Here is a 20574-nt window from a genome sequence, read left to right as displayed (position 1 = left end):
CCCTTTTACCGCTTGCCTTCACACTGTCGAATTCCCCCTTCGTACAAGTGATCAGCCACGCCATGAAGCTGCCCCAACCACCATTTCCTCTTACATCCAAACCAGGAAACCGCAGTGATTACTTTCCAAACAAAGCAGCCTCTGTAAGCCAACAGGTGACCGACCACGCCAGGAAGCCGTAGTTAACCTTCGTTTCCTGTTACATCCGAACCAGGAAACGATGGCTCTGTAAACCAACCAAACCGTAGCTTCATATTCTGACACAATTCATAGTTTAACAACTGTTGGGGCCTTGGTCTGGTATACCTGAAGGAGCGTCTCCACCTCCATTGAGGTCCAGGAGTGCTGAGGGCCTTCTGGCGGTTCCCTTGCTGCGAGAAGCGAGGTTACAGGGAAACAGGCAGAGGGCCTTCTCGGTAGTGGCACCTGCCCTGTGGAACGCCCTCCCATCAGATGTCAAAGAAAACAACAACTACCAGACTTTTAGAAGACATCTGAAAGCAGCCCTGCTTAGGGAAGCTTTTAATGTTTAACAGACCACTGTATTTTAATACTTTGTTGGAAGCCGCTGAGAGTGGCTGAGGAAACCCAGCCAGATGGGCGGGGTATAAATAATAAATTATTATTATTAGTTGGGTGGGGGACCTCAGACTCAGTGGCCCGAAAGTCACCCTCCAAACCTCTCCATCTGGCTCTTGAGTATCTCCCCAGGCCCCACCCCTGCCCAAACCCCACCCCCTCCTGTCCCTGCTTCTCAATCCACTTGATAGTTTTTGCCTGACTGGCTCCAACCCGTGAGTCAAGTTTCAGAGATGCTTAACATGGGCAGAAACAGAGGCTTATACTGAATCAGACCATTGGCCCACCTGGTTCAGCATTGTTTGCAGCAGTCCGGCAGCATCTCTCTGCGCTTTCCAAACAAGAATTCTTTCCCAGCCTTAACCTGAAGGTTCTGGGGATGGGGCCAAGGCCCTTCTGCATGCAGAATGGGTGCCCCACCTCAAGCTATGCCCCAAATAATGCCGTCATTTCAAGCCTTTCGCAAGCAGCTCCTCCTGTTATGTTTTCTTACGTCTCTCTGTGTAAGATCCAGTGGTTTTTTTTCCTCTTCCCCGTGTAACATGGCCTGGATAAATAGCTCCCCCCCCCCGCCTCCTCCGAAACGTCACCGTCACCATTCCCAGGGGTATTGCGTGAGGGTCGAGGCTCTTAAATTTGATCCAGGTGCTAAGATTCCCTATTCCGATCGAAAGAGCTGGGTGGGCAATTTCCTTACATGAGAAAAATATGGAGACCCAGCGTGAGACCTTGGGCTCCTCATTTGCCGTGAGCGGTCGCGGATGGGGGTGTGGAGGGCGGGTGGGCGGGCAGTGGTAACCCGAACCATGGCCAGCATGCTACATGCTGAGCACGTTCCGCACTCTGGGATTAAAAACTCTGGCTGAGCAGTTTGCAAACTGCAACCCTTGCCCGTAGCTTCTGCGTATGGCGGTTCTAAACCCTGCTATCACATGCTGTGCATTTGTACCCGCACATAACTGCAGGCATGCCCGTTGCAAGCAGCAGATCCAGCACATGCACCGGCGTGCATAAATTATGCAGATTAATTGGCACGCCCTGCCGCGTTTTGCATCAATTACCATGCGTCTCGCGGGGAGGAGTGCAGCAAAAATAATGCATGTCGCTGAAGCCTCATAGCGGCTATGGGGAAGCTCATGTTCAGCTGCCGTCTGGCTTCTGAGATTTTGCCACTTAGTGCACCTGTGAGACTATATCTGCGGAGGCCCCTTAGCAAAATTATTGTTATTATTATAATTATTATTAATTGTATTTAAGTTCCACCTTGAGGGAACTTAATAAGGTGGAACCTAATCAGCCATGGCTTCCCCCAAAGAATTCTGGGAGCTGTAGTTTGTAGAGGGCACACAAGATTTCTTAGGAGATACCCATTACCCTCGCAGAACTACAACTCCAGAATTCCTTTTGAAGAAGGATTGATGGTTCCCTCCACGAATTGTAGCTCAGGGCAGGGAATGGATATCTCCTAAGAACCCTTAACAGACTACAATTCCCAGAATTCTTTGGGCAGAAGCCAGGGCTGTTTAAAGTGGTACGATAGCGCTTTAAGTTTATGGTGTGGATGTGGTCTACGTCATGTGGGAAGCTTACGCAAGTAGAAGCCAGCTGTCTGCTTCAGAAAGCTGTCTTCGACTGGGGTGGGATGTTGGTTGGATCCTGCGTTCTCAGCCCCACTCCTCTGTCCTGCTTCCAGATTGCTATAATGGCTGAATAGGGCTGGTTGTGTGATGCTACTTAATCCAGTGTACAAGCCTTTGGTTTTGTTTCCCCTTCAGTAAGTGTGTCCTCTCCCTTCTTCACAGGTGTGGTGGCCAAGGCGAACCTAGCAGCGCCTTCCATTGAGGAAAGTATTTCTGGAGCCTTGGAGATGTTCATCGGTTGTTCCTGAAGACGAGAAGAATTTTGCATGGGTGTGCATCTTCAGGGTTTGGTGGTTGTGGTTGTTTTCTTCAAGAAAATATATTATTAATGGTCATTATTTGATAAAAGAAGTGGGCCCCCAAAGGCATCGCAGTGAGCTGCTGGTTGGAGGCGTCAAAAAGGCTAAGAAGGGAACTCTTGAAATCCCATCCAAAGGAGAAATCGGAAAACTTATCAATGGTGGTGAAAGGGAAAGCGGAGAAGTCCATGTAACAGCAATGACAGAGGACTCAGAAGCACCTGTGTGAATTTGGAGGCCCTTGCCAAACCAGCGAGCGAAGATTATCCTTGCAGGTAACAGAATCTGAACCCCCCCTCCTTGTTCCTCCCAAATTTGTACGGCGCATCTCTAGCCCTACACCTGGGGCTAGATGATGATGATGATGATGATGATGATAATAATAAAAAATTTTATTTATACACCGCCCTCCTTGGCCAGAGCCGGGCTCACCAATAAAATCACAGTAAAAAACATAATGGGGGGGGGGGGGTGCAATTTAAAATACAGGTTAAAATGCAGCCTCATTTTAAAAGTAGCCAATAAATCGAGACCATAAGGGGAGGGAATCATAAGGGTCAGACTGAGTGCAAACCAAAGGCCAGGCGGAACAGCTCTGTCTTGCAGGCCCTGTGGAAAGATGTCAAGTCCCGCAGGGCCCTAGTCTCTTGTGACGGAGCGTGCTACCAGGCCAGGGCCAGAGCTGAAAAGGCCCTGGCCCTGGCTGAGGCCAGCCTAACCTCCTTGGGGCTTGGGCCTTCCAAAGTGTTGTTATTTATGGACCTTAAGGTCCTCCGCGGGGCATACCAGGAGAGGCGGTCCCATAGGTACGTGGGTCCTAGGCCTCATACCTTTAGTCAGATTGTAGTGCCGCCTCTGTTAATATTTTTCGTTTGCCCCTTTCACCCAGATGCTTAAGGCATCAGACAGATCCTTCACCCTCAGTTTATCCTCTCTGCGTTTTTCAAATAAATGGCTCCCCCCCCCATCAATGCCTCGCCTTAATGTACACAGCCGCGATCATTCTCCCATTCTAGTTTGGAAATATTCTTACAACCAAACAAATAAATAAATAAGGCCACTAGAGATGCCTGGAGCTTGCAAAAACGCTCCCTTGGTAAGGCAAATTTGGAACAGGCCTGGGGTCTTTCTAAAAAGTAGCATTGATAGATAACACGCCCTTTGTCTTCTGTTTGTCTTTAGTGTGGACTGACTGGTGTAGCTGCAGTTTAGCACAGCCGCCGCTCACAATTTTAAGGCTGCTGTGTCTTCCAGAAGCATTTTGCAAGAAAGTGTTTTTTTGGGGGGGGGAACCCCGTGACGTTTCAAGGGTAGTTTATATAGCTCAGATGTTTATAAAGGATAGTTTATATAGCTCAGAGGTTAACCGGTTCACTTGCTGCCCAGCAAACGACCCTTCACAGCTGATCGCAGCAGATTGTTCTGCGATGAAGCCAGCGAGCAACTTAAGAGCTTTCGGCAAATGCAGAAAGCATGTGCTGGAGACGTGAGCAAGGTTTACTGGGTGTGATGGTCCAAAGGAAGCAGGCGGGGGGGGGGGGGAGTACCAATTTAGTAGGAAGAGGGCAGAGGACCCCCCCCCCCGTGCCCAACAGATCTATCAATTTAAGGCTGTGTGTACATTCCCTTTTCCCCACAGGTTCGATGCAGAATGAAAATGCGAGTGGGGAATATTTCTTGATTAAGGACCCCACACCTGCTCCCTGCACTCTCAACTGTAGACCATTATTATTATTATTATTATTATTATTATTATTATTATTATTATTATTATTTCCTCCCTTCCCCCTAAGGTCCCAGGGCGTGTTACAACAATTGAAACACAATATTATAAGGAGTTTAAAACAACTTAAGAGAATGGCAGAAATAACTGAAGTTTAATTACGCTGGCATCATTAATATCCGTCCTGAGGCAGAATTGCTTTGAAACTTTGCATCCTAATCACTTCTGGCTTTTGACCGTTCCTCCGCAGTATCTGCCAAGGGCCGTGGCTCAGTTGTAGAGGACCTGCTTTCAAGGCAGAAGGTCCCAGGCTCAGTCTCTGGCCAGCGTGGCGTAATGGTTAGAGTGTTGGACTTAGGACCTGGGAGACCAGGGTTCGAATCCCCACTCAGCCATAAATTTCATTGGGGGCAATCTTGGGCCAGTCACCACCTCTCAGCCTAACCTACCTCACAAGGTTGTTGTGAGGATGAAAACTGCTTGCCTGAAACCCTGGAGACCTGCTGCAAGTCATTGTGGACAAGCTTAGATGGACCCAGTGATATGACTCTGTATTTTTGTATATATCCCCTGCAATGATTTGTCTTTGACCTGTTGGGAAATTACGGTGGGGGTTTTTTTTGTGTGTGTGTGTGTGTGTGTGTGTTTATGTGTGTGATGGCCAGGGCTGGATTTAGGTTTGATGAGGCCCTAAGCTACCAAAGGTAATGGGGCCCTTTATATGTCCAGCTGTCCTCTGTCAACAACAAATTGCCGCTATTGTTTTGTGTTGAATACATGCTATATGGTAATTTATGGACCTAATGGGTATCTACAGCCATTTGCACATAGCAAAATATGTATTTTATCAAAGTAATTGTTGAACTGAAATACAATTAAGAAGAAGTACAGTGGTACCTCGGGTTACAGACACTTCAGGTTACAGACTCCGCTAACCCAGAAATAGTACCTTGGGTTAAGAACTTTGCTTCAGGATGAGAACAGCAATCGCGTGGTGGCAGCGGGAGGCCCCATTAGCTAAAGTGGTACCTCAGGTTAAGGACAGTTTCAGGTTAAGAACAGACCTCCAGAATGAATTAAGTTCTTAACCCGAGGTACCACTCTATATTACTAGTGAAATGCAATTAAGAAGAAGTATATTTGGGGGGGGGGGGCCAAGAGAGTGGGGCCCTAAGCTATAGCTTGTTTAGCTTATATGTAAATCCAGCACTGGTGGTGGCCTATGTTTTCCTTAGATAAAACCGACTTGATGACGGGAGAATGGGTTGCTTGCGCAAATTCTGGGAGGTGGGAAGTTATAAACACCTTCAGCTAATAGAGTTTCTGGAGGAAACAAATGAGCTCTTCAAGTTAATTGAGGTGAGGCTCCCAAAATTCTCACACACATCCTGCCGCCTCCAGTGATTCTAATTAGGATACAGAACAAAGGCTGTTGTTGGGTTTGGAGGGGGAATCACTGATGGAATGCAAGCCTTCCATTGACCCTGGACGCCATAGCCTGCTTTTGAAGGAAAGATTAGACTCTGTCCACTCTGTGAATATAATGAAAATACAACAGTTTTAACAATGGAGTAGACCATTATTGATCGTCTTAAACCAAATGCATTTGTTGAGTCTATTGTTTGCTTTTTAATGCTACAAGGTTGAGCCCTTAAAAAGCAGAGTGTTTTAAATGTAAAAGGTAGAGGACCCCTGACAGTTAAGTCCTGTTGCGAACGACTCTGGGGTTGCGGCGCTCATCTCGCTTTACTGGCCGAGGGAGCTGACGTTTGTCCACAGACAGTTTTTCTGGGTCATGTGGCCAGCATGACTAAGCCGCTTCTGGTGAAACCAGAGCAGCGCATGGAAACGCCATTTAGCTTTCCCGCTGAAGTGGTACCTATTTATCTACTTGCACTTTGATGTGCTTTCAAACTGCTGGGTTGGCAGGAGCTGGAACCGAGCAACGGGAGCTCATCCCGTCGCGGGGATTCAAACCGCCCTAGGCTCAGTGGTTTAGACCACAGCGCCACCTGCGTTTTAAATGTAATGTGCAGTTAGAAAGAAGAAGTAATTTGGAGTGTGACAAATAGCCCTCAAGAGGGCTTATAATAATCAAATACAGGGAAATTTCTAACAATCTAGATACACCTGGGGAACGTCACCGTGGTTCTGTGCAAACTTTAAGTGTCTGGGGTTTTTTCACCTCCTGCACAGAACCTGGCATCATGTCCCAGAATTTGAACTTGCTGACATCTTTCTCTGCATGATTTTAAAGCAACAGTGCAATCCTATACTTGACTACTAGAAGTAAGTCCCATTGAATTCAATTTGGCCTGCTCTCAGGTGAATGGGTAATAGAATTGAAGCCCAAGTTTCTAGCCCTCTGGTTATTGCTGTTATTTTTGTAGAGGAAAACTTGGGAACCCATGGGCAGTGCTTGGTATAGCTCTGAGAGCAGCCAAGGGAAGGAAGGGGAGGCTTCTCAATGGCCAGAGGACAGAGAGCTTAGAGACACTCTGAGCTTCAAGCACCTACTCTCTTTGTAGCTATTATTCCAAGAGCAGTTGGCCAGGTGGGACTTTGAGAGTCGCTGGACCTCCTTCCGGCTGGGTCACTGCAGCAGACCAAGATGGGGAGGGGACGGGGTGCTGTCGGTGCCATGCAAACGCACCGGCAGAGCCAATGCAGCATTCTTGCCAGCGCATTCACACTGCGTTGACCTCACTGCTGCCTTCCTCTTCCTTCTCTCTGTCCCAGTATATTGCAGTGACCCGAACAAAGCGATGTCAGGTGGGCAGCACAGCTTCTTCATTATATCCATTGCTCTATTACTCTCTGTGTGCTCTTTGACTTAGATTCAGTTCATCGTCACAAGCAAAAACTGGAAGAAATCATGCAAAGCAAAGGTAGATGCAAAAAGTTAAGTTGTGCTTTTTTGCCCACAAGGCCCCAAATTTGCACCACCTGCATGCAGCAATGATGAATTCACTTTAAACCCTGCTGATTTATGTGAGGCTGGATAACTCAGTCAGTATTGATGCTTTTGAATTATGGTGCTGGAGGAGACTCTTGAGAGTCCCATGGACTGCAAGAAGATCAAACCGATCCATTCTTAAGGAAATCAGCCCTGAGTGCTCACTGGAAGGAAAGATCCTGAAGCTGAGACTCCAATACTTTGGCCACCTCATGAGAAGAGAAGACTCCCTGGAAAAGACCCTGATGTTGGGAAAGATGGAGAGCACAAGGAGAAGGGGACGACAGAGGACGCGATGGTTGGACAGTGTTCTCGAAGCTACCAGCATGAGTTTGACCACTGTGGGAGGCAGTGGAAGACAGGAGTACCTGGCGTGCTCTGGTCCATGGGGTCATGAAGAGTCGGACACGACTAAACGACTAAACAACAAGAGCATGGGACTCTTAATCCCAGAGTTGCGGGTTCAAACCCCACGTCGGGCCAAAGATTCCAGCATTGCATGGGGTTGGACTAGCTAGGATTTCAAGGCTGTGGAATCTTGTTTTGGTGGTGTCAAAATCTTGGTGAAACAGTTTGGCTTGAACCTCGTTTGAGTTTTCAGTTTGTGCCTCTCCTCCCCATGACGGATAGTGTGGCACTTGGTATTGCATCAAATTGGTGTGTGTGTGTGTGTGTGTGTGTGTGCACGCGCGCACACACACACACACACCTTTCCCTCCCCATCACCCTCCTCCCTGCTCTGTTCCCCAGGTATGCTTAGCTTCAGCTTGCTCATTTGCTGCGAGTTCTCCTGCAGCCTGCCATGTGTTTGAGCCTGATAGAGATGCTTATCTTCCAGGGCTAAAATTACCCAGTGAAGGATGACATTTCTTATCAAGGGCTTTGCTGAATCAGGCAGAAGTGGTGTAGGGCTGTGTGTGTGTGTGTGTGTTGGAAACTGGTGCCCATTTTCAGGAAGTTGGGCTGCCAAAAGGACTTTGCCCTTTCAGAGCTTCCGATCCAAGAGCTCGTTGGGGAAACGTTCCTGGTTGTAGCCACAATATGCAAACTAGAGGATACGTTCTGACAGCAGCTAGGATTCTCTGTGCACAAAGAAGGAAGGAAGGGAGAAGTTCCCACCAAAGAAGAATTGCAGAATTGGCAAAGCTAATAGCAAAAATTAGAGAACCCAATGTGGACTCTTTTGTGGAAGAATGGCACACTGTTAAGACCTTGTTCGTGGGAGACAATCTTACTCGGCTACAAGTGATCTCCAAAGAGAAGAGTCGTTTTGCCGGTAACTTGGGAAACTGCCTTATGCAGAATCTGACCATCCAGCTCAGTATTGCTACTCGCACTGAGTGGCAATGACTCTCCAGGGCATGCATGCAAAGCAGATTCTCTGCCACTAGTCCCCGCATGGGCCTTTCCTCTTAAATTTTTAAGGGATGCATGGATGTGAATCCTTGCATTTATGACCATCTGCAGCAGAGCCCTTTCCCATCCATAAAGGGCCAATAAAGCTGTTTACCTACAATGTTAAAACCGTAGGCATCAATTAAAACTGGGCGGGCAAACATTGGAAAGCTGCCTTAAGCTGAGTCAGGCTGTTGCTGCATCTCACTCAATATTGCCTGCTCTGGCTGGTAGCGGCTCTCCAGGGCTGCCGGCAGGTGACGTCCCCAGCCTTAGCTGGAGATGCTGGGGATTTGAACTTGGGACAAGGGCTCCACTGCTGAGCCATTAATTCTTGAGTTAAAGGTAAAGGGACCCCTGACCATTAGGTCCAGTCATGGCCGACTCTGGGGTTGCGGTGCTCATCTCGCTTTATTGGCCGAGGGAGCCAGCATACAGCTTCTGGGTCATGTGGCCAGCATGACTATGCCGCTTCTGGCGAAGCAGAGCAGAGCACGGAAACGCCGTTTACCTTCCCGCCAGAGCTGTACCTATTTATCTACTTGCACTTTGACGTGCTTTCAAACTGCTAGGTTGGCAGGAGCAGGGACCGAGCAATGGGAGCTCACCTCGTCATGGGGATTCGAACCGCCGACCTTCTGATCGGCAAGCCCTAGGCTCTGTGGTTTAACCCACAGCGCCACCCGCATCCCAATTCCTGAGTTACTGATTCCCAATTAATAGGAAATAGTGCTAGAATCCTCCCCAACTTGGGTATCAAAAGTTTGCTTCTGGAGTCACCCAGAAAGGAATATACATGACACAATACGGGGCAAAATTAGAAAATGTGTTTGTGTGTGTGATATTTCACCTTCTCATTCCAAATTGGGTGGAGGTTTACACCCTCTGCTTGCATTTTGCTGAAAGCAATGAGTGGAACACTGTTGGCAGGTTTGTTTGGTTTTGCACAAGCTGTGTCCCCTGTTCCTGGGGGGTGGAGTGGGGGCTGCATTGAGGGACACCAGCGGAAAGCCTCCCTGCCAGCTTGCTTCACTATTTCATCTCCCCAAATTGTGCCTGGCACCTCCTTGCACCCCACACCGAGACTGCAGCACATAATAGTCCCCACCCCACCTGTTCTGTTGGTTATTCACAGTCGGTCACAGTTGTCCCTGAGCTCACAGCCTTAGCAGATCCAGATCACTGTGGATCTCCGCAGGGAGGCTGAGATGCCTGACAGATGAGGGCTGTTCGCTGGGAATCTTTTGTCTGACGTGGGGAACCAACGGACCTGAGATTAAGAGCCTCTTGCTCTACCTCCCGAGTTATCCTGAGGCACTGCGGCAATGGATTTTTAAAATCACAGTTCAGTCTTGGTTGTTGTGCTACAGGGAGAGAGCGTTCGCCTGCACGCCAGTTTCTGGAAACCACAAGAGTTCTGTCACGCTCAGGTCCCACTTTTGGGCTTCCGAAAGGCATTTGTTGGCCACTCTGCGAGCAGGTTGCTGGAGTAGATGGGCCACTGGCCTGATCCTGCAGGGATCTCCCAGTATGCCCCACGGAGGACCTTAAGGTCCATAAATAGCAACACCCTAGAGGTCCCGGGCCCTAAGGAAGTCAGATTAGCCTCAACCAGAGCCAGGGCCTTTTCAACACTGGCTCTGGCCTGGTGGAACGCTCTGTCTCATGAGACCAGGGCCCTGCGGGATCTGATTTCTTTCCGCAGGGCCTGTAAGACAGAGTTATTCCGCCTGGCCTTTGGCTTAGAATCAATTTGACTCCCTCCCCTCTTTCTTTCTTTTTTCCTTTCTCCTCCTGTTATGAGGCTGCATTTTAATGTTGTATTTTAATGTTGCTTTTAAAGTTGTATTTAAATCAACTTGTTTTTATTATTGGTTGTTAGCTGCCCTGAGCCCGGTCTTGGCAGGGGAGGGCGGGGTATAAATAAAATTTATTATTATTATTATTATTATTATTATTATTATTATTATTATTATTATCTGAGGTGCTTCTGCAAGGCCACAGGTTAGCCCTGCTCAGCTGCTAGTGGCATTCATCCACAAACCACAACATTGCAGGTGTGTGTGAAGGGGCCCTGGCAGCTTAGCCCACATGATGGGTCAGGAAAAGTGCCGGCACACACACTGACTGCATTGCTCATTCTCAGGATCTGTGCAACTCACAGGTCTCTTATCCAGAGATGCGCAGAGATCTTTGAGCATCTGTAAGAGTTGTACATAGAAGCATTTGAAACAAACATGCATTTCTGAACTGGATCAAGAAGATAGAAACCACAAGGGTTTGTGCTTTCTTTCTTTTTTATAGAAATGATAAAGTATCAGAGGAGCGAGTGAGTCACGCTTCCTTTCTCTGAGTGCGTTCTTCCCCTAGTGCGATCTGCAGCAAGCTACTGAGGTGTTGAGAAGTTGGGGTCAGGGTTTTCCAAGACGGGGAGTACTCTCCGCTTCCGAATGAAGGATCCAGCAAGCGTGGGCCTAGGCAAAAGGGCAAGCAGATCGGGTTGGGGGAGGAGGAAGAAACCTTAACTTTCTGACCTTCCTGTTGACCTTGTACGGAAAGGTGAAAACAAATGAGCGTCAGAGGCGAGAATCGGGGCCCCCAAAGGAGGCAGGCTTCCCCTATAGCACAATAAACAAGCACAGCGAATTGCAATTGCACCCTTTATTTTGCAGGCTGAAAGGGGTTTGCTGTTCCTTGTTTGACGGCACTCCTGGAAAATGTTTTTAAATTGTTTGTTTGTTTGTTTTATATTCCGCCCTTCATCAAAAGATCTCTGGGCGGTTCCCAAGATAAAAACACAAATAGTTTAAGCAAAAGACAACAAAACAGTAAATACCCCCTCCCATAAACACATTTAAAAGGCTGTGGAGTATTAATTAGGGAGGACGTCATTTTGCTCACTGGCTGCCCTTTGGGAGGGATGAAGGTTTCTGATGATGGAGCCCACAGGGTCTTTCACAGATGAAGCCCCTCATGCACACAAGGGGAGAATGAGGTCATACCCACTGCTCACGCACTCCACTAACTCTGTGCCCGCTGCCTGTGCCCTCACCCCACTGGCCAGCTAAGCTCAGCATGTACAGCTGTTGGCATGTGTCCAAGGGAACGGGGGCTTCAGGCAGGCCCCCAGCTCACCGGCCGGTAGCCGGGCAAACTCCGGTCTCCCTTGGAAGAGCATCAAAACAGCAGCACAGAGTTTCAGAAGCCTTCAGAAACTTGATCACGCCATAAACAGCAGAGTGAATCTCACGCAACAGAAGTGGCGGGCAGAGGCATATGTAAAGTGTATTTACAGTGGTACCTCAGGTTACATACGCTTCAGGTTACATACGCTTCAGGTTACAGATTCCGCCAACCCAGAAATAGTACCTCAGGTTAAGAACTTTGCTTCAGGATAAGAACAGAAATTGTGCGTCGGCAGCGGGAGGCCCCATTAGCTAAAGTGGTGCATCAGGTTAAGAACAGTTTCAGGTTAAGAATGGACCTCCGCCGTGGGTGTGTGGCCAGCATCAGTCCCTCCCTGTGTTGCAGGGAGACATTACCAGAGTGTGCAGTCTGTTTCTCTCTCTCTCTTATGTGTACACTAAGCACTTGATGGGATTTCTGCGTCAATTGCTCACTTTGAGACTTTGCAAGCTCAGTCAGTACAGCATGAGACTCTTAATCTCAGGGTCGTGGGTTCGAGCCCTGCCTTGGGCAAAAGATTCCTGCATTGCAGGGGCTTGAAACTCGATGACCCCTTTGGTCCCTTCCAGCTCTACAGTTCTATGATTCTGTGCTTATTCCTTGCTCCATTTGAGAGTTATAACTGGTTGGGCACCTTACAAAATGCGATCTTGAGCACTGGCTCTGCGCGATAAGGTAGGCAGTTAGTTTGTAGAGAGTATAGAATCAGGGAGATCCTGTGGATCATCTGTTCCAACCCCTTGCAATGCAGGAATATGCAGCTGTCCCATATGGGGATCGAAGCTGCAACCCTAGTGTTATCAGCACCATGCGCTAACCAACTGAGCTATCCAGCTGAGTCCAGTCCGTCCAACCCCCTGCCTTTTGCAAACTTTTCTGGCAGAATTGAACAACTGCTGTTTAGGAGTGGATCTCTCCTCAACACAAACTACTTGCAGAGTTGTTCACTTATTCGATTTCATTGCCTTCACTTGATGTGTCATCATCTACAATTGTATTCCAGAGTCAAGTTTATGTAATGAGAAGACAGAAGAGGCTGGGATGGAAGAACAGGACTGCTTCTTTGCTTTTTAGGCCAGAGGTTTTCAACCTTTTAAAGTCCACAGCTCCCTTGACCAACTGCATTCTTTCTGTGGCACCCCTGTGGGGCTCAGGAGCCAAGTTATGTCACCTGTTGCCTGCAGAGACGACAGCCTCACCCTTTTTGAACACCCTCCCTTGGGAAGTGTCCCCTCAGCCTCCTCTCCTCTCCCCTTGGGAGTCCTCCAGGCAGCAGCTGCCGCCGTCTCTGGTCGCTGAGCTGCCCCCCCTCTGTCCCTAAAAGGGGACCCTTCCAGAGGCACCATTCGCCTGGGGAGCTTGTAGTTGGGGCTGCTGCAACAAACAGCTGTGCAAGCCTTTGGGAGGCAGAGATGTGAGAGGTCATCAGAGGAGGGCGGGAAGGAATGTGTTGCCAGCGGCACCCCGGCCATCCTTCAAGGCACCCCAGGGTGCCACAAGACACTGGTTGAAAGCCACTGTCTTAGGCTGTTGGCTCTTAAGCTGCTCTTCTTTATGCTTTTTCAGGTTTTAGCCGGGACCTTCCCCAGCAGCCGTGAAAGTTGCATGGCAATTCATCTGACAAAAACATGACTCAGTTCGGTACTCGGGTTGGGCGTTACACCACCCTGCATAAAATGAAAGTATTATTCTGCCCTCACACCTTTGCATAATTCATCTAACTTAACCGGGCTGGGCTGACGGTTGCACAAGTAATTTTTTTTTATCATTTCCGCAAGAAGCACAGGACAAAAACACTCTGCACCTTTTAAACCGCGAGCTCCTGCCGGTTTCTATTTGCTGATTCTGACTGTGGGCGGCATGTTGCGTACACTCGGGGGGGGGGGGGTATGTGAGGAAAACTTAATGCAAATGGAAGCTGAGTTTAGAATTCCCTCCAGTCATGCGACACTGTCTTACGCAGAATGACAGCCTTGATCCTTCTAGCCCAAAATTCCCCAACCTGATGCCCTCCAGATGCGTTGGACTGCAGAGCCACTTCCGCGATAACATAGGAGGTGGGGTTGCGGGCTTCACGACCCTCCCCCACTCTCGCGGGGGCTGGCTCCAGGGGGCGGGGCCTCGGCTATTTAAACCTGCTGCAGCCGAGGCTCCTCCTCTTTCCCACGCTGCAGCTGACCCAGTTTTCCCTCCCGTCCCACCCTCTTTAGGCTAGGTTCTCTGACGTTGCTATGAACTCCGGTTGGTCGCCGTCAAGGAGCCTGGTAGGAATTTTCCCAAATGGCAGATTGGCACCAGCCACTTGGTTTTTGCCTACCTCGTAGCAAACCGTCACAACTCTTCGGTATTGGCGGTTAGGCATTGGTGGGGGTACTGTCCTATTGTTATGCAAATGAAGGGGGGGAAAGGAGCGCCATCACTTCCCCCAAAACAAGGGTAGTCCAGTAAAGGATTCCAGGGGACGTGGCCTTGTCCTAAGCCTAAGGAGGTGTGGGCCCATGGCACGCCCCCACACGGTGACGCCCGGGGGAGGTCCTAGTTGACGTGCCTCAGCAGGACTCCTCCCACTGGTGATTAACCCTTCCGGTTAGTAGTTAGGACCAATGCCTAAGCCAATACCGCTCAATTCCTGTAATCAATAAAGTTGTGGCCTAATTTGACCCATTAACCTGAATTCTTGTGTCCCGTGTCTTTATTTCCTCGGGGGGAGGCGGGAACTCGCCACGCAACTTCTACCAGCTGGGAGTTGTGGTCCAAAACGTGTGGAAGGCATCACATTCGGGAAGCCTACGCCGGTCCCGAAACCTCGATCAGCTGCCTCTCTCTAAGGGATCAAGCAAGGGAATTTCTCCAGCTCAGCTTCCTGGCTTCCTTTTCAGCTGGTGACTTGGAAGACTGAAGCCAGGAGCATTTGCATGCAAAACATGTGCTGCAGCCCAGGGATGACTTAACAGCCGTTTGACCTCCAGGTGGACTACAACTCCCATCACCCCTGACCGTCAGCCATTCAGACTGGGGCTGATGGGAGTTGGAGTGCAACAGTATCTAGAGGGCCACGGGTTGTTCGCCCCAATTCCAGCCACTGACTTACAACCTATTAGCATTTGAAACTCGACGGTCGCCAGTTGCATTTTGTAACGACTGTGTCCCCAAATACCCCAGAAATAAGATCATTAAGTTTGCAGGTGATACAACGGTGGTTGGTTTAATCACGGCTGGAGAGGGGGAGGCGGCCTATAGGAAGGAAGTTGAGCAGTTGGGGGAGTGGTGCAGAAAAACAAGTTACTCCTTAACTTAAAGAAAACAAGAGATTATTGTGGACTTTAGGAAATGTAAATTGAATATTCAGCCACTTGTTATTGAGGGGAAGTGCGTGGAACAGGTCTCGGTGTTTCGATTTCTGGGAATGGAGTTGAGAGATGACCTAACCTGGGGAGAAAACAGCAAAGACCTGATGAAGAGAGCACAGCAGAGGTTATATTTTCTGAGAATCCTCCGGAAAAAGAATCTCTCAAAGGACCTGTTGATGGCATTTTATGATTGCACTGTAGAGTGTGTATTAACTTACGGTCTGTGTGTGTGGTTTGGGAGCTGCATGGTCAGGGGAAAAACCAATGCCGTCCAGGGTTGTAAAGACTGCAGAGAGAATAATTGGGTGCACTCTTCCCACCTTGGATCAAATCTATGCTGCCAGGTGCCATAAGAAAGCTGCAGAGATAGCGCAGGATAGTGCGCACCCCGGAAATGATCTCTTTCAGCTTCTGCCTTCTGGAAGAAGGTACAGGGTTAGAATCATAGAATAGAATCCTAGAGTTGGAAGAGACCACAAGGGCCTTCGAGTCCAACCCCCTGCCAAGCAGGAAACACCATCAGAGCACTCCTGACATATGGTTGTCAAGCCTCTGCTTAAAGACCTCCAAAGAAGGAGACTCCACCACACTCCTTGGCAGCAAATTCCACTGTCGAACAGCTCTTACTGTCAGGAAGTTCTTCCTAATGTTTAGGTGGAATCTTCTTTCTTGTAGTTTGGATCCATTGCTCCGTGTCCGCTTCTCTGGAGCAGCAGAAAACAACCTTTCTCCCTCCTCTGTGTGACATCCTTTTATGTATTTGAACATGGCTATCATATCACCCCTTAACCTCCTCTTCTCCAGGCTAAACATGCCCAGCTCCCTTAGCCGTTCCTCATAAGGCATCGTTTCCAGGCCTTTGACCATTTTGGTTGCCCTCCTCTGGACACGTTCCAGTGTTTGTCAGGGTTATAAAGACTAGGACTAGCCGCCTGAGAAACAGTTTCTACCCAAACGCGATTTTGGTTTTAAACGCAGTGTAAGGAGTTTCTATGGGAGTATATTGTATTTAAAAATGTGGTATCAGAGTTTTTAGGGGGCTAACCAGGCTGGGATAGCAGGCTTGTTGGGTTTTGAAAGTTTTATGTAGATTTTTCAATTTCGTTGTTCTGTATGGGACAATGACAATAAAGATTATCATATTGCGAGCGATTGGAGAGGTCCTGTCTCTGCGTATGGTGACGGAGACTCGAGATGAAAACGCCTCTTCCCCTGACCCCAAAGTGAGATCTCTGTTGCCAAGTCTTGTTTTCCCCCCAGGAGGAGGACTGCCTCGCCAAGCGCCCCCAAAATGAGATTGCTGACTGCTGACCTTCCATGTGCTTATCTGTCTCGATCTTGATCTCTCTACATACACACTGGTATTTGTAAATAATAATTATTCAAATGACTTATGGATTTGGCCACTATTGCAGGGACCCAGCCCCTTTTATGTTTGTGGTGGCCAGTTAAGAATTGCTACTTAAAACGTGACTTTAGCCGTGTGTCACTGATGTGAATTATGCATTAGTTCATGTGTTTCGAAAAAAAAAAATAGAAAATGCGACCGAATTTTTTTTTGGGGGGGGGAATGGGGGACATCTTGAGACTAGATATTCTGTTGTGGCACCTGTAGCCCAGGTTTCAGGGGCTGTCTGGCAAATATCTCATCTGTGTGAGTTTCTGTGCATTTCGGTGGCTGCCTTTTGCGGTCGGGCAGAAGATATTTGTCCTCGCGAGACTCTCTCTCGTGAAGAAGCCGCTCAGTGCTTCAGTTACCCACGCTAAGCTCTCCAAACACGGAAGGTTTTCCGGGACGCTCCCTTGTCGACCTTCGAAGAAATTGAGCGACAGGCACGTTGCGCCTTTGCTGAATCAAGGCTGCTGACTGGGAGATAAGCATCTCTCATTAACCAAAGACGGAAATTAATAAATGGCTGCAAACGTCTGGGTGAGAGCTATATTTACACTGTCAGCGCAGCAGGTTTAGAAACTACTTCACAACTCTGATGTGTGCAAGGGGGAGAGCAACCAGTCACCGACAGAGTGCAGGCACAAACTGTAGCCCTGAAGACTCAAATTCTGTGGTTGGGGTTTTTATGTCCGTTTAAGCATGGGTGCCTGAACATTCTTGAGCTGCATAAGCAGCTCAGGGTACAAGAATTGGAGTTCGGCTGAATTTTGGTGCACTGACTCATACAGTGCATCTATTTCTGTGTATGCTTAACGGTTATTTAGCTTCAGGTAGGTAGCCGTGTTGGTTCTGACGCAGTTGAGATAAATAAATTAAAAAATTCTCCAGTAGCACCTTAGGAACCAACTAAGTTTATTCTGGGTATAAGCTTTCGTGTGCATGGACACTTCTTCAGATACACTGAAACAGAAGTCACCAGACCCTTATATATATAGTGGGAGGGTGGGGTGGGGTTTTTTCTCAGAAGGATAGTAGGAGATGGGTGATTGACTCAATGGGTATGGTAAACCTGTGGTTGACTGTTAACAGATTAACAAGTTACAGTGGTGCCCCGCAAGACGAATGCCTCGCAAGACGGAAAACTCGCTAGACAAAAGAGTTTTCCGTTTTGGAGGTGCTTCGCAAAACGAATTTCCTATGGGCTTGCTTCGCAAGACGAAAATGTCTTGTGAGTTCCTGTGGTTTTTTTCCCCTTTCCCCCCCTTTTTCTAAGCCGCTTATCCGCTAAGCCGCTAATAGCGCTAATCCGCTAAGCCGTCAATGGGCTTGCTTCGCAAGACGAAAAGACCGCTAGACGAAGAGACTCGCGGAACGGATTCTTTTCGTCTTGCGAGGCACCACTGTATTTAGCTTTTTACATTTCCAACCTCATTTTTATTCTCTCTTTTTTTGTAAATTTTTATTTGATTTTCAAAAATATAAACATACAACAAAAACCAATTCAGAATCCAGATATCGAGATTACTCTGAATCTCCTGACTTCCCCTTCCCCATCCCTTCCATGGGTCCTATTGATAATATTTTCAACTGCATATCAATACTTCTCCAATTTTTCTCTTTCTAAATTATCCATACATTCCTTTACATTACAAGTGTGGTTAAAATCCTGCCAATGTTTTAACTTGCTTACAATGATCTTGTATATAAATTATAAACTTTTTCCCATTCTTTTTTTTTTAAAGCTCTTGTCTTCTTGATTTCTGAGCTTCCCAGTTAATTTTGCTGTTTCGGCCACCTCATGAGAAGAGAAGACTCCCTGGAAAAGACCCTGATGTTGGGAAAGATGGAGGGCACAAGGAGAAGGGGACGACAGAGGATGAGATGGTTGGACAGTGTTCTCGAAGCTACCAGGATGAGTTTGACCAAACAGCGGGAGGCAGTGGAAGACAGGAATGCCTGGCGTGCTCTGGTCCATGGGGTCACAAAGAGTCGGACACAACTAAATGACTAAACAACAACAACAACATAGAATTGTAAGTTGGACGGGATCCCAAGCGTCTTCTAAGTCCAACCCCCTGCAATGTAAGAATCTCAACTAGATCATAAATAACAGACGGCCATCCAGTCTCTACTTAAAAACCTCCAGAGAAGGAGAGTTCACCACCTCTCATTGGAGCCTGTTGTACTGTTTAACACAGGGTTTCCCAAACTTGAATCTCCAGCTGTTTTTGGACTACAATTCCCATCATCTCTGACCGCTGGTCTTGCTAGCTAGGGATGATGGGAGTTGTAGTCCAAAAACAGCTGGAGACCCAAGTTTGAGAGACTATGGTTTCACAGATATTTTAAACGTGGAAAACAAACAGCAGTTGATACAGTTTCAGATATGAAACTTGACTTTTCAGAGTCATAAAGACCCATCCTTATTACCAGCAAAGGAAATCCCGTTGTTTACAGTGCATAGAGTGTAAACCAAAATATGACAGACCATAAATTCGGCATCCCAAACATGGCAGCCTCCATTTTGGACTGCAACCTCCATGATCCTGACCATTGGCCAGGCTAATGGGAATTGAAGTCCAACAAAACCTGGAGTTCCCCATCCCAGCTATAGAGAACATAGCACTTTTCAAATGGTCCTCATTGCAAAGGGAGGCAGGTTTAGAGGCAGTAAATCCATGTGGTTTTATCACCAACGCCATCATTTTTTTACTTAATTGAAAAATTTTTTTTGCTTGCCCTTTACAATACAAACCTAGGGAAGTAATTGAAATTTAGAGGCGCCATATTAAAAACAGCTTAAAATTATTTGCACACGTTGTCTTGGGGAATCGTACAAAAGGTGTACTATGCACAGAGATTGTGGAAATAAGCATAGGGAATGTAAAAGCCATAGTGAATCATCATCTATTTATTTACACCCTTCTTTTCTACCCAAAGCAGCTCACAACATTTCGAAGAGTAGTCATTCAATTTAATCAAACGTCAGCCTTATACAGATGTTACGCTTGCAATTTGAGTAAGGTTCGTGGGTAGGTTGGGGCAGAGTTTGTGGCCATGTGTCCTGCTGTCCCCCGCCCCCCGAAACACACGTTCAGTGTACATTTATATAGGAAGTTGCCTTGAGTTATGGTAAATTATGCTGGTTATGGGTAGAGCAACAAAGTTATGCTGGAGCTCCACTCCCTGAAATTTTGCTTGTATCTCCTTCCGCTTTCCCCCCTCAGCTGTTCACCAGGCATTCAATTTATTTCCAGTCCCTTGAGGACCAGAAACCTGTTCTTTTTAAAATAAAATAAAAAATCGTCTTTCCCTGGGTGTCAAATTTCTGAACCTGACACAGATTTCTGTAATTTTACGACTGTGGCAAAAATTATTACTTCACCCCCCTCAATGGGTGTCTCTCTCTGTGTGTGTCTGTGTGGTAGTTTTAGACACATCGATTCCTCAACATGCACGGCTTCCTCTGGGGAGAGAAATAATGGATGCAGCAGTCTTTCAGGGGAGGAAAACGCAACGACTGCATAGAAATCTACCTCGTATGCCTTCAGCCAGTTAAGGTTATTGTGGGGGTGGTTCTGCGCTTTTGATTTAGCTTTCAAGAAATGGTTCAGTAAACTCTCAGTGAAAGCTTTTTTAAAAAAAAAATTTAAGGGCAAACAGAGTAGTAGTACAGGAAAATCCAGCCGATACGATTGCTATGTAGTTTTTGGTAGGGTATTTTATTTTATTTTTAAAAAGCATTCCCCCCCCCCTGGACTTTCAGAAGTATAGTAGGTTGCCTTTTGATCTTTCTGTTCCTGGGGTGGAGGTGAAGATTGAGGTAGAAATGTGAGCAATGTTCTTCTGTGAGAATTTAAGAGGGGGAGGCCAGCATCGTGTGAACTCGCTCCTCTGGGGAACTCCTTGGGAATGCCCTCATCTCACAGATAACACCTGAGGCGAGGTTTTCTTTTTTCAGAGGTCATGCTTTTAAAAAAATCCACACGTGCCCAAACCCACCCACGGTTTATTGGAAGTTGCAGAAGACCAGTGAACTGAAAAGTTTCACCT

General features: G+C 47.6%; 2 long non-coding RNA genes across 2 annotated transcripts in view; one reads left to right on the top strand and one right to left on the bottom strand.

Moving 5' to 3' along the window:
- Positions 1-20574, bottom strand: part of LOC309349160 — an 88146-nt gene that overhangs the window by 42274 nt on the left and 25298 nt on the right. The gene's annotated exons all lie outside the window — the stretch shown is intronic.
- LOC309349113 overlaps positions 1-20574 on the top strand; it is a 144730-nt gene that overhangs the window by 120713 nt on the left and 3443 nt on the right. Inside the window, exon 3 of the long non-coding RNA XR_014159724.1 lies at positions 2382-2793. This is a non-coding gene — a long non-coding RNA (uncharacterized lncRNA). The remainder of the gene's footprint in view (positions 1-2381; positions 2794-20574) is intronic.

Source organism: Podarcis erhardii (assembly GCF_964252035.2).
Source record: "Podarcis erhardii genome assembly, chromosome: 8".
Taxonomy (NCBI): domain Eukaryota; kingdom Metazoa; phylum Chordata; class Lepidosauria; order Squamata; family Lacertidae; genus Podarcis; species Podarcis erhardii.
Note: the sequence above shows the minus strand (reverse complement) of the source record. Positions and strands in the feature narration are given on the sequence as shown.